The sequence below is a fragment of the Microtus pennsylvanicus genome, chromosome 14, assembly GCF_037038515.1.
Source record: "Microtus pennsylvanicus isolate mMicPen1 chromosome 14, mMicPen1.hap1, whole genome shotgun sequence".
NCBI lineage: Eukaryota > Metazoa > Chordata > Mammalia > Rodentia > Cricetidae > Microtus > Microtus pennsylvanicus.
This window is the reverse complement of record NC_134592.1, coordinates 15,419,501-15,437,211: the sequence shown is the minus strand read 5'-3', so window position 1 is coordinate 15,437,211 and position 17,711 is coordinate 15,419,501. Positions and strand designations below refer to the sequence as shown.

Genomic DNA, 17,711 nt, shown 5'->3' with positions numbered 1-17,711 from the left:
GCAGCAAAGCCTTTGGTAAAGTGGGAGAGGGAGACTTTTCTAGGTCTCTTTGAGGTGATATGATGGAGAATTATAGCAAGATGTTGGAAGTAATTTTAAGGCCTTATTTGAAAAGTTAACTGAGGTATGACATCCCAGCTTCTCCAAGAAATACAAGAGCTTGTGTATGCCTTAAGTATTCCTCCAACTTGTAGTTGTTTGATAGAGATAAATCACTTAACTTGTGGAATACTGTCAAGGCTTAAAATATTTAGAGTACTGGGATAAAGATGTAGCTTAGTGGTAGTGTTTGCTAGCATAATGCAAGGTTCTGGTTTGATCCCCAGAACTACACAACCACACACACATACACACCCACACAAAATGAGATACACTTTTTAAGGACTTCTACATGCACACAGAAATTATACCCATTAAAAATTAATAGAGAGCTGGGGATGCAGTTTAGTAGGCAGAGTGCTTACTCATCATGCATAAAGCCCTGAATTTGAATCTAACACCATATAAACGAGACATGGCACATACCAGAACCCGTGAGATAGGATCAGAAAGAAGTTCAAGGTCATCCTTGGATACAGAGTGTGAAACCAATTGGGCTACAGAGGAAGATACTGTCTCAACTGCAGACACCCCATCCCAATCCCCAACACCCTCTCTGCTCACAAATTGAAGACAATTTTTGGTGGGAAACAGACAGACAGATAGAAATCTCCTAATGGTCAGGTACTTATCTAGCATGTGTGTGAAGCCATGGTTTCAAGCCCTTGGATACTCAAAATCAAATAAGAGAATTTTCAATCAACTAAGTATTTTCCTGGATATCTATGTGCTGAGCACACGGGGATATAAAATGAGTAGCATAATTTTTGTTTCAAAAGTGCCTAAAGTCTAATATCAATAAACATACAATTATGCTGCAGAGGAAGTATATAGATCAGTGAAGATGAGGAACTTTGGAGGCAAGCTCCCTGGTTTTGGATCTAGCTCTGCCATTTCTCAACTGAACAATCTTGGGAGAAGTATCCTTTTTTTAATGATAATGAAAAAGTCTGCTTTATAAGGTTGTTTTAGAAAAGTGACATCTAAACCAGACAAGTGTCCTTAATTCTAGCACTATGGAGGCAGAGGAAGCTGTATCTCTGAATTTCTTCTTGGTTTTTTGAGACAGGGTTTCTCTGTAGCTTTGGAGCCTGTCTTGAAACTCACTCTGTAGACCAGGCTGGTATTGAACTCACAGAGATTCGCCTGTCTCTGCCTCCTGAGTGCTGGGATTAAAGGCGTGAGCTACCACGGCCTAGCTTGGATCTTTGAGTTTGGGGCCAGCCTGGTCTACAGAGCAAGTTCCAGGACAGCCAGGGTTACAAAGAGAAAACCTGTCTGGAAAAAGCAAAAAACAAAATGCAGGAAAATGGATGGAACTAGAAAATACAATTAATGAGGTAAAAAGGCTCATAAAAACAAGCATTGCTCACTCTCCCTCATATGTGGATCCTAGCTACACATTTTACAGTAGTGTGACTAGCATTACTGCATGCTGGTAAAGGCTAAAAACTTGAAAGGGACCATTTAGAGGGAGTGGACATGGAACACACTGGACATATGCGGAAGAGGAAATACTGTGAGTATAAAGGTCTACTGAGGGAGGCAAGTGGAAGGATGGGAACCAAAACTATAACTATAGAGAAACATATTTTATAAGCTTATTGAAAAACAATGACATCCTCCATAATATATAATGCTTCTCCCAGAAGCTATGGGTGATTAAATGAAAATCCCAGCACCAAGTATGAGCCACCTCTCAAGGAGGTATGACCAGTGAAGTCCCAGATGCCTCTGAAAAACACAGCCTATTGTCATAACTCCTGGTTGGCCATCAGAGCTTTATAAGACCATATTGCTAAAAACACAGTATAGTTTAGTCAAAGGACATGGAATAATCAGGTTGGAGCTGAGCTAGAAGTTTCTTCCCTATCAGCAAGCCTTCATGTTGTTAGAAAATTTTATGCATGTTGCTGTGGTAGAAAGGTAATCAACAGTTTCGACACAAACTTATCTAGCTCTGCCCAAAACATTTTGCTTACAAGAAAATTTTCATGTCTAGTCTCAAGCAAGCAAAAAATAATTTAGGAAAGTCTAAGATAAGAATGTTTAAGTTTGTTTCTAGTACTTATTTAATAAAATGCTGATAGGCCAGTAGCCAGGCAGAAAGTATAGGCAGGGCGACCATGCAGGAAGTGGGGGGGGGGCAATGGGAACAGAAGAATTCTGGGAAGAGGATTCTGCAGTCTGCAGTTGTGACCCAGCAAAAGAAGAAGATGTGACTGCCTTGCCGAATAAGGTACCGAGCCACGTGGCTAACACAGACAATAATGGGCTAATATAAGAGTTAACAAGAAGTCTGAGCTACTAGGCCAATCAGTTTATAACTAAAAAAAAAAAAAGAAAGAATGTTTAAGAAAGTGGTGGCGCATGCCTTTAATCCCAGCACTCAGGAGGCAGAGGCAGGTAGTTCTCTTTAAATTCAAGGCCAGCCTGGTCTACAAAGGCCAGAGTTCCAAGACAAACAGGGTTAAAAAGAGAAACTCTGTTTTGAAAAAACAAAGAGAATATCTAAGTCTTACAAAGCATATCACAAAATTCTCTAAAACAACCCATAAATTATTCTAGCTAGCACAGACCTAAATACAAATTGAAAGCACATATTATCCAACATATATAAAAATCAAAACATTACATTGTACCTCATAACCATATTAAATATTATGGCATTTTTTTCTTATTCTTTTTTTTAACATTGAAAATAAAAGACATAATACTGACGGTCAAGCTACTGCTGGGGCCATACTGATCTTGGGAAGTCTATGCTGCCACCCTGGGCCATGGTGATGTCAGGCCCAAGCTGCTGCTAAGGGTCTGTGGTCCTGTTGCCACTGGGTTCTGTGTTAATGTCCATAGGCCGTGTTACCATAGAAAACCATAGGAACAATGCTTGTTGAAATCTGAGGGCAGTGCTGAGGGGGCCCTGCCCTTCACTGATCCTGAGATAGTTGGCCCTGCCCCTTGCTGGTCACTGAAGGAAAACAGCCCCCCTCAAAAGAGATGGCTCTACCCTTCACCAAAGGCACCAGTGGGCTGGCCCAATGGCAAAGGCTTAGGAGAGCTGACTCTGTCCCTTGCCAAAGGAGTACGGTCCTATTGGTGTGGACTGACTACCCAGGCCTACATCTTGGGCCTTGGGTTGGGCCACCTTAACATCTACCTGCTATATAGTGCATGAAGGGGCTGGTCCTGCTGAATGATACCCACAGGATTTCGATGTCTCGGGGCAACGGCAAGACATCCAAGGAGTTTCGGTGAGGGTCCAGTACTGATGGTGTGTGTGCCAGAGGCCAGAGGTCTTGAACCAGATCAATGACTGATTGCAATGAACATTTGAGAGTGGGGCTGACTGGATGAAAGGGTATACACTGTAGCAGCTCCCAGTACCACTAAAATGAATGAAAGACAGAGAAGCAAGGTGAGTTTTTGTGTATTCTGTTTTTAATTATTTTTATGGAGGGGGTTTCTTCTTGCGGGGGGGCACTCCAGGGGTGAGGGGCAGATATGGAGGAACTTAGAGGTGAGCAGGGCTGGGGTACATGATTGGATTCCCAAAGAATCAATATATATATATATATATGACTATAAGACACAATAGGGACTAAGGAGATGGCTCAGTCAGAAAGGACCACTCACCTATGCTTCTTTTCTTTTGAAAGTCAGATGTGATAGACTATTCTTGAAATTCCAGCACTAGAGAGGCAGAGACAGACAGATATAGCTTAATTGTTGAGATTCCCCACTGTCTCAAAGAAGGAACAATACCTCTTATGGAACAATACTTGAGGCTGTCTGGGCTTCATACACATGTATGTGTACAAACACACATATATGCACATACACACAATATATTTGAAGTTAGTTCTGGCACGTAAGTCTCCCAATTAAAAATGGTAAGAATAGTACAATAATATAATTTAACATTGCTCCGTTCATAAGGACTATGACAAAATGAGATCCACATTTTCTTTTTTAAAAGAGACATGAGAAGCTGGGCGGCGGTGCACACCTTTAATCCCAGCACTTGGGAGGCAGAGGCAGGCGGATCTCTGTGAGTTTGAGGCCAGTCTGGTCTACAAGAGCTAGTTCCAGGACAGGATCCAAAGCTACAGAGAAACCCTGTCTTGAAAAACCACAATAAATAAATAAATAAACAAACAAACACGAGAGATGATTTCTCTAAGATTTATTTTATTTTTAAATAATTATGTTAATCCCAGCACTCGGGAGGCAGAGGCAGGCGGATCTCTGTGAGTTCGAGACCAGCCTGGTCTACAGAGCTAGTTCCAGGACAGGCTCCAAAGCCACAGAGAAACCCTGTCTCGAAAAACCAAAAAAAAAAAAAAAAAACAAATAAATAATTATGTATGTCTATGTGTGTCTGTGTGTGGATGTGTACATGTGGGTGCCTGCAAAGGTCAGAAGAGAGCATTAGATCCTAGGAAGTGGATTTACAGGTAGTGGTAAGCTGCCTGATGTGGGTGCTGGGAACCAAACTCTGTACTTGCTTTTATTTTTTTTAAGTATTTATTTGTTTATTATGCATACAGTATTCTTCCTGCAGGCCTCATTACAGATGGTTGTGAGCCACCATGTGGTTGCTGGGAATTGAACTCAGGACCTTTGGAAGAGCAGGCAATGCTCTTAAGCGCTGAGCTATCTCTCCAACCTCTGTACTTGCTTTTAACTGCTAATAGAAAATACACATTTTCTATCTAAGTGAAAATATTTAACCAGGCATAGTAGCTCACATAGGTAATTCCAGCATTTGGCAAAAGGACTGCTCTGAGTTCAAGGCTAGCCTCGATTACAGAGTGATCTGTCTCAAAATATAAATTCCAGGTAATAATTAAGAGCCAGCAAACAGTATCTAGTCTAAATTTTCCATTTTACCTGGACTTAAAAATAATAACATACTTTACATTTATTTTAAACTTGCTTACACAGCACTAATATAGCCATCGTGTTACTTTATCCTATCAGTTCACTTGCTGAATATTTATTACAAACAGACACTACACTATGCTCTATATACTTTAAAGTCGGACACACCAAGTGAGCAATTACAATATGCTATGATATGGATGGGAGAGAGGACTCAAGTGCCAACAAAATTGGTTGTTGGTAGAGGTAACATAACTAGATCTTGAAAATAGAGTACTGTACCAACCAGAATATTTTTTAATTCCAAGGAGCTGATTTAAACAAATAACAAATTTATGGCTGAAGAAATGGCTCAGTGGTTAAGAGCACTCACACGCTGCTTTTCCAGAGGAACTAGGTTTTGTTCTCAGTACCCATATGGTGGCTAACCAACTCCAGTTCGAAGCCCTCTTCTCGCCTGTGTATGTATATAGTACACAATATGTACTCAAACCCACCCATATACATATACACATACATAATTTATAAACCATGAGAAATTTATGCCATGAGAAATGCTGTATTAAGTAAGGCCCAGTATATGGTATGACTAAGTGATGCCACCAAGGACTTAAGATTCCTTCTTCTAACTTTGATCTGATATCTTTAGGGGATGCTTTATCCCCTATGGTTAGAGGACAACTGCCAGTAGCAATAGCGGCCTCATTGTTCTCTTGGTCTTGAACACAAAGGGAAAGAAGAACCATTTTCCACAGAAAATCTGTCCCCTTCAGTTCAACCTGACTGGGACAAGTAACAGATTACAAGGGAATGCAATGAGCTGATTGGTTTAGACTAATCAAAACTAACCTTGGAGTTGGTGATAAATCATCTGAGTGTCTCATATTTATGAATAAAAGCATAATTGTCAGGAAAGGAGATGGATGATGGGCAGCTAATAGAGTTGATGACAAAGAATAAGGAAATGCCAAGCACTTGGATAAGCACATGAAAACCACAGGCAGAAGCACAGGAAATAAGAAACATCTTGGTTCAGTTGGAGTAATGGGAAATGTAAGATCAGACACACCCTGTACTCTTTTTTTTTTTTAATTTGGCCTTTATCCCACAAGACAAGATGAAGTTAACTGATTTTCTTTTTAAGTAGAAAGATACTACAATTAGATTTTCCAGGACTGTGGAAGTATTATCAAGAATAGCCTACAGTTGGAAAGATGGCTCAGTATTTAAGTGCATGTAGGTAGCTTTTAACTACTTGTAACTCCAGTTCCAGTGGGATCTGTTACCTCTGGCCTCTGTTAGTACCTGCAGTCATTTGCACATATCTCCACAGACAAACATACACATAATTAAAAATAAATTTAAAAAAATTGCCAGAGATAGGGAAGAGCAGGAAAAAAAGAAAAAGGAGCACAACCTCAGCTAGAATCTATTCAACGAAAGTCCAGACTGGTAAGGGGAGGAACGGAAAAAAAATAGGACAGGATTTAACATCCATACAAGTGGAAAACCCAGGCAAGACAATTCTATATTTTTTGTTTGTTATGTTTTTGAGACAGGATCTCACTATGTATCCTTGACTGGCTAGGAACTTAGTATGTAGAACAGGACTAGCTTGTAAGTTATAGATATCTGCCTGCCTCTGTCTCCTGAGTACTGGGATTACAGGTGTACGCTGCCATATCCAGCCCTATTTTTTTAAAACTGTATTTCTATGTGCACTTCTGCATTCTACAGTACATGTTGGGGTCAGAGGACAGCTTATGGAAATCACTTCTCTTCCCCTAACATGAGGATCCCAAGGATTCTTATCAAACTCAAACCATCAGGCTTAGCAGCAAGTCTCTTTACCTGCTAAACCATCTTATTGGCCCCTATTTCTTTTATTACAAAAGAGAAAATTAACCCTCAAACAGATTAGACAACTTACAGTGATACAAGTCTAGTGCAATAGTGTACGTTTACATTCTAACTACTGAGGAGGCTGAAGCAGGAAGATCACTTGTGCCCATGAATTCAAGAGCGGCCTAGGTAACAGTGTGATGCCATCAAAAACAAAACAAAATCATACGACTATAAATTGCAGTCAGACTGTAAACAGAGGTTTGGTGCCCAAAGTCAGTGTTTTATTTTAGCACAAACACACATGAAATGTAATGTTTCACGAATAAGCTTGATAGTGGCTTGCACCCATAATCCCAGCACTTGGGAGGCTGAGGCAGGGGTTAGAGGCCAGCTGGGCTACACAGTGAGTTCCAGGACAGCCTGGGGGTACACAGCAAGAGTCTGGCTCAAAACAGAGTCATGCAAATAAACCCAGCACAGCCATATCATTCTGCCAACAACACCACAATTTTTTTATTTACCAGGAAAGACACTCTTGCAGAACCCACATTAAAAAAAAAAATACTAGCTAAAATAATAAATCTAGACTATAATACTATCTCACATAATAAATGCTGCGCACACACACACACACACACACACACACACACACACACACAAATTGTGCTAACATTTTTCTCAGTGGAGCCTGGGCTAAGTGAGACACTGTCGCCCGTCCTGTCCACCCCCCCACCTGGTGTGAGACACTCAACAGTAAAAGACTGAAAACTTTCCTTCTAATATCTAAGCCCCACAACAACCTAAGTAAGTCCATTTCCACCACTTCTCGTCAACACAAGCACTAAGAACTCTAGTTGACCACTAAGACAAAGACTAAATAAAAGGCATTCAAACTGGAAAAAAAAGACATAAATTGACTGCTTTTAGATGACTTGATGTTATCCGCAGAAAAGAATCATACATCCTCCCACCCCCTTTAAAAAAAAACCCAGTTAGAATAAACACAGCAAAGCTATAAAATACAAAGTCAATAAAAGTGAGATGTATTTTTATATACTAAAAATAAATAATCCAAAAATGAGCCTGATGATGGTTTAAACCTAGAATCCCCGCACTTGGGAGGTGAAGGTGGGAGGATCACAGCACAAGTTCAAGAGCAGCCTAGTCTGATCTATACAAGGCAAGTTATAGGCCATCCAGGACCACATGGTTAAGTCCTGTCTCAAAACAAAAAATCAACAAATACAAATAAAGTAGACATTAACAATTCTATTTACAACAGCATTGAAAAAGAATACTTAGGAACAAACACCAGCTTGATGAGAGACTTTGACACTGAAAACTACTGCTGAAAGTACTTTTTCCTTAGTCCATGTGTGAAGCAAGAGACAGAAGAGACAAGCATGGTCCATGGGGAAGAAGGAGAAAAGCTGAGCATGAGCATACCTATAACTCCAGCACTTCCAGGCTAGAGACAGACTGTCGGGAGTTCAGGGTGGTCAGTCTGGACTACGTGAGACCTTATAGAAAAAAGGGGAAGGGGAAAGGGAGAAAAGAGGAAGGAAAGGAAGAACAAGGCTGAAATGCAAATGAAAGATTTAAAATTGTTAAAACATTAAGTTTAAGCTTGGCAGTGGTGGCACATGCCTTTAGTCCCAGAACTCAGGAGGCAGAGGCAGGAGAATGAGTTTGAGGCCAGCCTGGTCTACAGAGCAAGTTCCAGGATGGATAGGCTTCACAGAGAAACCCTGTCTCAAATAAATACCACCCTCCCCCAAAAGGAAAAGACTTGGTCATGGAGGATAAAAGTTATTGCCACCAAGCCTACGGACCTAAGTTTGATAGCCATAATCCACAAAGTGGGAAGGAAAGACTCAATTTCCACAAGTTGCCCTCTGACTTCCACAGGTGCAAAAGAGCACTAACGCACACACGCACTCACAGTATATACACACAATCACACACATTCAATTAATAAGTGCAGAAAGGTAGTAATACTCAAAAGAAATTTACATATTTAACAGAACAACAAAATTCTAATAGTTTTCATTAGAAAAAATCACTTTAAAGTTTCTATAGCATCTCAAGGGATTCCACCACAAAACAATCATAAAAAAGAATAAAGCAGAGGATCATGTTTGCTGATTTTAAATCTTAAGTACAAAAGAGATAGTAAAACAGCCTGAAAACAACATAAACAGACCTAGAGAACCCCAAAATAAAACCTAGTGTTTATGCTTCAATGGCCTATCTTCCTCCTTCCCTTCTCCTCTTTCTCATGGCCTTGTACACACTAGGCACATTTTTACAAACTAAACTACATTCCCAATCCCGCAAATGATTTTCATTAAGGTGCTAAAGCCATTGAACTGGGAAAAATGGACAGCTATACTTAAAAAGATAAAGAGTATTTGAAACTATAAAATTCTCAAAGGAAAATAAAGAAAACTTTCATGACACTGGATATGGCAACAATTTCCATATAAGACACCAAAAGAAAAACAAGATAAGCAGGAATCCATCACAGTTAAAAACTTTTTAATGGGCTACAGATGTAGCCTGGTAGTAGCAGACCATGGGGTTTGCATCCCAACACCAAAGGGGGAAATTTTTTTTTTAAAAAAAAGTTTTGTGGCGCCGGGCGGTGGTGGCGCACGCCTTTAATCCCAGCACTCGGGAGGCAGAGGCAGGCGGATCTCTGTGAGTTCGAGACCAGCCTGGTCTACAAGAGCTAGTTCCAGGACAGGCTCCAAAACCACAGAGAAACCCTGTCTCAAAAAACCAAAAAAAAAAAAAAAAAAAAAACAAAAAAGTTTTGTGGTGATACATGCCTGCAATTCCACAGTTTGGGAAGCACAGAAAGAAGGGTCATTAGCTCAAACACCAGCCTGATCACATAGCAAGGCTAGGTCTCAATAACAAGCGTTTTTTGGTATCAAAGAAAGAAAAGGCAACCCATTGATTAGTAGAAAACATTTTCATTCTGCTATAGGTGTTATGCCTGACCCGAGTTTGAATTCAATCTCCCCAGGCCCTCAACTACAAGACTAAAGGAGAGACCTCCATATATGCTGTGAAATGTGCACAAGCATGCTAGCACCTACACACAAGTGTGCGTGCACATACAAAATATGTGTAATTTTACAAAATTATGTCTGACATCAATATTCAGAAAAAACAAAGAATTCCTACAATTCAACAAACAAATAGAACTTGATTTAGGAAATAGAATAGGCAAAGGAACTGAGCATGGTAGTCTATGTCTGTTACTCCAGCACTAGGAAAGATAAGTGTTTTGATGATAGCCTGAACTTCAAGACCTCTCTCAAAAACCCAAAGGGGCAGATGAGGTGACAAGCTACAATAAATAGAGGAAAAGATATTCATCACTAATCATTAAGTAAATGCAAGTTAAAACACAATGATACCACATCACTCTCTTTGGGATGGCTTAGCATAAAAAGAGGGGAAAGCCTTCACACACACACACACACACACACACACACCACAAACACCAGGACACGATCTTTTTGATTACTGGTGGAAATGTAAACCTTCTTGGGCTTGATAAACACCCAAAATAAATGTCTTGAACAGGTCATTTCTACATCACGTTCACAGCAATGTTATACATAGAGGTCGAAAGATGGAAGCAACTCAGGTGTCTGAGGACAGATGAACAAACAAAATACAGTGTATACTTAGAATGAGTTGAGTTGTTCAGCCTCAAAAAAAAAAAAGGGAAATTCTGACACTGTACAACATGAATGGACCATCAATACAGTCGCAAAAAAACAAATACTTATGATTCTATGATTACATTCTTACCTAGTCAAAGTTATAGACACAGTTAAATAATGAATTTCAGTGACTGAGGTTAACCATGTTAGTGTTAAAGAGTACAGATTCTCAAGTTTAGGAAGATGAAAGAATTCCATTCCTAAGATGAGGGCTGGTTGTGCCACTTTGTAGCAGAAACTAAATTTAGCATGCAGGGAGCCTTAAGTTCAATTCTTGGTACTAGGCAAGAAAAAGAATTCTGCCAATTGGGCCATCAACATCATTCCCCAGATAAAGGTGCCAGTTGCACAAACCAGTGTAGCCGAGTTCCACCCCTGGGACATACACAGTGGAAGGAGAAAACTCTCACAATAGTTCACTGACTTTCACCTGTGATCTTTAACTGTATGCATGTATACACAATAAAAATACATAAAATCTAGTAAAAAGAACTTTTGTTTTGTTTTTTCGAGACATGGTTTCTCTGTAGCTTTGGAGCCTGTCCTGGAACTAGCTCTTGTAGACCAGGTTGGCCTCGAATTCACAGAGATCCGCCTGCCTGTGCCTCCCAAGTGCTGGGATTAAAGGCGTGTGCCACCACCGCCTGGCAGAACTTTTTTTTTTAGTGCTGGAGAGGTGGCCCAGTGGTTAGGAGCATGTGTTGCTCTTCCATAGGACCAGAGTTTGATTCCCAGCATCCGTATCAGGTGCTCACTACGGCCTGTGACTTTAGTCCAGAAGAATCAGAAATCTCTAGCCTCCACAAATACCTACCTGCCCTTATAAAGCACAGAGACAAACACAAATTAAACACACACACACACACATAATTTTAAAAGGTAATTCCTCAGATGGCAGCAGTAATGACTGTACAACAATGTAAATGTGTACAGAACTGTACAATTACCATTAGTTAAGATGATAAATTTTATTACATATATCTAACCATAGTAAATGTATATGCACACATACATTATCTGCTAGGTACTCTTCTGACTTTACCCTATCCAGCTCAATGGTAGAACATCCTTGGGTTTGATCTCTAACACTACAGGAAAACAACTGAGGTAAACTTTGCTGGGTATAGTGGCACACACCTGCAATCTTAGCATTTGGGAGGCAGAGTAACAGTTCTCTTTTAGGATCCCATCTGAGCCAGGTAACTCAACAGCTAGCTACTGTCTTCCTGGTTCATTTTATTCTTGTCTCCTTTTAACTCAACCTGTGGATGACAACTTATAACAAACAATATCTTTAAAGGTTTGTTATAATTTGCATAAAAGAAAAATTCAACTCTCAACTTGGCAATAAAATCTTTTTACAGAGATAACCTTCTGGCTGCCTATAGTTTCCTATGGAAAACGTCTCCCCAAGAAAATCTACTGTCTACTCATTTGTCTCCCTCCATTCCCTTTCCCCAGGGCCGATCTCCAATTTATACACTTGCTTTTTTCTCACAAACTGCTCCAATCTCTCTGTAAACACGAACACTCAAGAGCCAGCTCAAGTTTCAAGTGTCCCAGGAAGTTATTTAGGCTCCTAAGGCTCTGCTAGAACTTCCTCTACCCTGAACTCCCATAGCTCTCTCTGTATTAGAACTCACTAGATTGGCTTCTAGACTCATGTTAGTGCAACTTTTTCCAATAAGAACCTTGAGGCAAAGTCTATTATATATTAATTTTTTCACTTCCTCCCCCAGCTCTGGGATAATTCAAACACAAAGCAGACCTTCAATAATCACTTGAGTAATCTGAGCTCAGTGACTAAACTATGAAAACAGAATCACTTGATTCTGTTGTATTTCTGAAAGTTGACCAGTGACATACCATAAATAAAATTCTGTAGCCCAAAGAAAAGGCAGAAGGAAACTAGTCAGTATAACCCGAAAAACCACTGTGTTTTAAATCCTAAAGTTAGAGCCAGATACAAAGAACTTGAGATGCTCATCATGTTGGGACGCAGATGCTATAGGAGTTAGGTTTTACAGAACAAAATATTGACCTCTGGGCTTTACTGAACTCATGCAAAAATGAGCCAGGCTATAATTTGGTGAGAACCTAGTCATGAACCTAAGAAAACCTCAAATGAAATGTCACTCAATTTTTAATAAATATGGTGTGAGGGGGTGGCCTCTTTAGCAGTTATTCTGAGGTGGCTGCCAGGTTCGGAAAAGTGCTCATTTCCGCTTTCAACTTTTTTGTGCAAAGGCCTAGTGACTGGGATGCACAGTGGCGGAGAAAACAATCCACAGAGAGTTGGCAGCGCAGGAGCCGAGTGAAATGAGCTTCCTCCATAAACGGTACCTAAGTACGCAGAAGCCTCGTCCCAGCTCAGGTCTCAACCTTCCCTGGCTAAGACCCAAGGCAACTCACCTTTCGGGGTCCCCTTTCCCCACTTTAAAACACACCATCAAATCGCTAAAGGTTTCTCTGGCTCCAAAATCCCAAGACAAGCCTAATCGCAGAAGCTGTTCAGGATGGACGGTTCCCAGAACTTCCAGCCTTCCTGCCACACTGACAACGTGAGCATCTTTGAAGAGAAACGGATGCTACTCAGAGACAAAAGGGACCGGTGGCTGGGAGAGCTAATGAAGTGCCAAAGTGCCCCCCTGCTCGTTCCCGGCGAGATGCTTTAGCCTGCCCTGCGAACGAGGCCTGCTCCAGGGCACTTACTCTGCCTGCTGCTAAGGGAGAGGCGCTGCGCTAGCTCCGAGCTCAGACAACACTCCGCGGAGTTTCTCCGAAGACGGCGAGAAAGTTCTCGCCCTGGAGGGTGAGAGTGAGTGTGAGTGCGTGCAAGGGAGTAAACCGCGGAGCAGAAGAGGGGGCGCTAGGGAGACCCGCCTTTCGCCCAGTACTCCCGGGAGCTCAGCCTCCGCTAGCCCCCCCCCCCGCCACCGCTCCATCTAGTCCCCCCCACCCCCACCTACCTGTCAAAGCTCAACGCCAGTTTCGTTCCTTCCCCTCCAGTCACTCACCCCGGACGATTCCCCCCCCTCTGCCCGCAGCGGGGGGCCCGCCCCGGGCCTGCTCCTCCCCAAGCTCGGGTCCTCGGGCCTCACGCCCACCCGTGCGCGGCCCCGCACCCCGGAAACAGGCGTCCGCGCCAGGGAGCGGGTTCCCCAGTTCAGGGTGCGGCGGGTCCCGCCCCTCGAAGCCCGGTGCTGGGAGCCCGTCCCGGCGGCCACCAGGGCGGGGGTGGCTGGGTGGGAGGGGCGTCCTCTCGCCCCGAGCCTCCGCCTCGGCCCCAGGTCGGCGGCGCGCTGTCCGGCCCGCCCCTCAGGGCGCTGGGACCGGCCCGTCCCGCGCCGGCGCGCTGGGCCCTAGACGGCCGTCTGGCCAGCGCCTCGGCGACCCCCGCGGCGCCCGGGGCTCAGCCGAGGCGCCACCACGCCCAGCCGGGGCCCCTTCCTCAGCCGGACGTCCCGCACCGCGCGGACACCGAGAGGCTCCCCAGCCTCCGACACCGGGGGACGCTCACCTCGGAGGCTCCTCCCGCCGCGGCTGCCGCTGGGACCGCTGCCGTCGCCTCCGCCGCCCCCAGCGCCGCCGCCCGCACTGGCGCCGGCCCCCGCGGCCATTCTCCTCTAGCCGCCGCCGCCCTCCCCTCTCCTGTCAGTGGCTTAGGCTCCGGGACTGCTCCAGGTTCCCCCTGTCGCCATTTTGACTCCGACAGGGAGCAGGAGGGGCTGGCTCCGGCGCGGCCCTGGCGCGCTTGCGCCGCTCTGCGGAGCCGGACGGCCCCGCCCGCCCCCGCTGTCGGCACGCCCCGGTCACGTGTCCCGACGTAGGCGCGCCGGGGGAGGCGCGTTCCCAGGGCTTCGGGCCAAGAGGCGTGTGCGCGCGCATTCTTCTGCCTAAGTCCGCCCGAGGCGGCTGCGAGGGGGCGCTGGGTACTTGTTGCAGCACCCTACCCTGGCATTGTAGCATTATTATTCGTTGTGTCTGAGTGGAATGATCGTCACTACGCACAGGAAAGCCAGTTCCACTGATTCATTTCCTTTCGGCGGCCGCCATCCACCGGGTGTTGGCATACAAAAAACAAAACAAACAAACAAAAAAACTGCGATCCGGAGGAAGACTCTTTCCTGGCTGACTTTGCGTTCCGGCGCCTTCTTTTTGTCAAGAACTTCTTAAAACATTTTGCAGTCTTGGTACTTTCATAAGTAGTACCTTGCTTGTTACCTAGTAGGCGAGAAGAAAGACGCTGGAAAGTTTAACAAAGAACTAGGCTGATGAAGCTCACTGTGCTCCCGTGGGAGAGCCAGATCTCCTCCATCAACAGCTCTTGTTTATGATTTTGCGATAATTCCAGCGATGCAGTCACAAAACCGACTTACATTAATGGAGTGTCCTGCAGTCTTCCAAACACAGTTAAATACATGGTTTCTGTCTGAACGCCAAAACCGCGCTTTGAGGTAGTTGGGACAAGCGTTATTACCACTGTTTTACAGCTAAGGAAGCGGGCAAGCCAAGACTAGAATCTAGGTTGTGTCCTCCAGGGATCTGCGTTTTTCGTCTTTCCCAAGTCTTTCCGAAACAAGTTTCCTGCCACATTTCCTTTTGATGTTGTTAGATTTATTTTTATGTATATAAATGTTCTGCCTGCATGTATGTGCCCAACCTTGCCTGCCTGGTGCCACTGGAATTATGGTTGGTTGTGGAGCCACCTCTTGAGTGCTAGGGTTCCAGCGCAGGTCCTCTGCAAGAGCAGCAAGTGCCTAAACCATTCATGCATTTTTTTCTGCCCCTTTATGGTTCTTTTGAAAGCATCTCAGTAAAAGCACCTGTGGGTAGTTCCTGAATAAACGGATTTGGTTTAGCCTATTTCACTTCTTAGTTCCAGTTAAAGATGTAACTGGCCCCTAGTTAGCACTTTCACTTTCTTAACTATATACATACATACATACATACATACATACATACGTACGTGTGTGTGGTGTGTGTGCGTGTGTTGTGACCTGTATGTAGCTCAAACTAAACGTTGGTTTGCTGAAATTATCCTTGAACTCCTAGTCTTTCTAGTTCCATCTATAGGGCTATACTACAAGACTGTATCATCGGGTCCAGAAATCCACTTTTCTTGATGAATTACTTCCTTCCGTTGACTATATGCAACATTTCTGATGTATGGCTCATGATGGAGAAGTTACAGTTAATGAAACTTGATCCAATAAATGTATCCTTACTCGGTTTTCTGGGAGGTAGATTTGAAACTTGCTCTGGAGTTTCCATGTGCTTGACTCTCTATTAATAAACACCATGTTTGTTTGGTTTGGTTTTTCCAGACAGGGTTTCTCTGTGTAGCCTTGGCTTTCCTGGAACTCTGTAGACTAGGTTGGCCTAGAGCTCATAGACACCCACCTGCCTCTGCCTCCCCAGTGCTGGGATAAAAATGTGCACCACCACACCCGGAAAATACCGTATTTTGCAAGTCATTTTCCCCTTGTGATTGGCATATTGTGTACAGGGAAAAATGGGTGTGGTTTAGCTAACAATGGCAAGCTTTAAAGGATAAAAATAATGAAATTTTGTCATGGGTTTGCTTTCCGGTTTTCTTTCTGTTTTATGGTAAAAAAGGATTCCAACCCTCTGATATGTGTTCTGGTTTTGTTTTGTTGAATATTTTGTGTGTGTGTGTGTGTGTGTGTGTGTGTGTGTGTGTGTGGTTATGCAGGTCTGAGGACACTCTTGGGAGTCAGTCTTCACTTTTCACTTTGAGACAAGGTCTCTCTCTCTCTCTTCATTTTTGTTCAGCTGACATTTGAGCTTCTCCTGTCTCTACTTCCATTTCCCCATGGTATCACTGAGATTACAGATGAAGACACTGTGTGCAGACTTGCTTGGGTGGCGGAGATTTGAATTCAGGTCCTCACAGTCGAATGTCAAACACTTTACCCACTGAACTCTGTCTTCCTAACCCTTGTTTTTAAAAGGTATTTTGATCTTTATTGTTTTAGAGGTTTGGTAAAGGTCATAGATTGTTTTTGTCAACTTCCAGTTGAAGAACTTCTATTTCTCTGAATATTTTCTTGAATTTTTGAGTTTTTCTTGCGTTTCTCTTTTCTTTCAAGAAAGTGCTCTTTCTGGATTTATTAGCTTACCTTTTCTTTTTGTACTCTGTATGTTGTACATTCTATTCTAATCTTTGAAGAGCTGGAGATCGGACATTAAGATGGCCCATACAGGTAGATCCACTCCACCCTGGCCAAACTGGTAAGGAAATTCAAACAAACACCTGCTTATTTTATTGAAATCTGATGTTTGACCTTGGGAATGGCTGCCTTCAGGAGACTTGGTCTAGGGTGGGTTCACTGCCTAAGCGACCGACCGAATGCTAATGACTTGATGTCTCCAAGTATTGAAGCAAATAACTGTTCTAGTTGTCCTTTGTATCATGTTAAAGCAGTCTTTTGTCTTCTTTCCCTTTTTGTATCGGGGTAAAGAAGTATATGAAAAATAAACGTGGGTGTATTTCAGCATTCAGTATTGGCTGAGTTGCCCTCCCTTCACTATCCTAAGTCTCAGTGATTCTTTCTTACCTCTATTCCTCCTACTTAACTTCTTTCTCCCACCCTGGTGAGTAGTATACTTGTTGAAGCTGGCGCCTGACACACCCCTAATATCTGACTCCAGGTTATTACTGTTATGGTAAAACGCTGCAGGTGCCCGAGTGGCGGCAGTGGGGCCATGAGACCACGGCGGGTGACAGACAGAGACCAATTAGGCACGCCATGCAGAGAAAGTGGCTATTTATTAGTGGGTTATGGAGGGGAAAGGGAAATGGGAGGAGGGGAGAAGGGAGAGAGGCAGAAGCTGCCTCTTCGGGAGAGAGATGGAAAGGAAGGAACTCAGGCTGGAAGAGAAAGAAAAATTTGCTTGCCTCAGGGAGGAGGGGGCGGAGCTTGTCTCTTATAAATTATTAGTAAGAACAATTAGAATTTGTGCTGCGGTTTTCCTTAACGAATAGAATAGAAGGAAGATCAGAGACAGAAACAGAGAAATTGAGAGAAAAGCAATGACAACATTTTAACATTTGTGCTTAGATGAAAAGATTCTTTGCTTGAGATAGGATCTCATGTAGCCAAGGCTGGTCTCAAACTC

The 17,711-nt window shown here is 43.3% G+C and overlaps 1 protein-coding gene across 3 annotated transcripts in view; it reads right to left on the bottom strand.

The window, feature by feature from the left end:
* Btbd7 (BTB domain containing 7) overlaps nt 1-14,205 on the bottom strand; it is an 85,732-nt gene extending 71,527 nt beyond the window's left edge. For 2 of the 3 annotated variants that reach the window (XM_075948760.1, XM_075948762.1), the window contains exon 1: nt 14,089-14,205. The gene's annotated coding sequence lies outside the window, so the exon portion shown is untranslated. Of the gene's footprint in view, nt 1-13,537; nt 13,696-14,088 lie in introns of those variants that run through there. The other variant, XM_075948761.1, reaches the window with a different exon arrangement.
* Nucleotides 14,206-17,711: the final 3,506 nt, after the last annotated feature.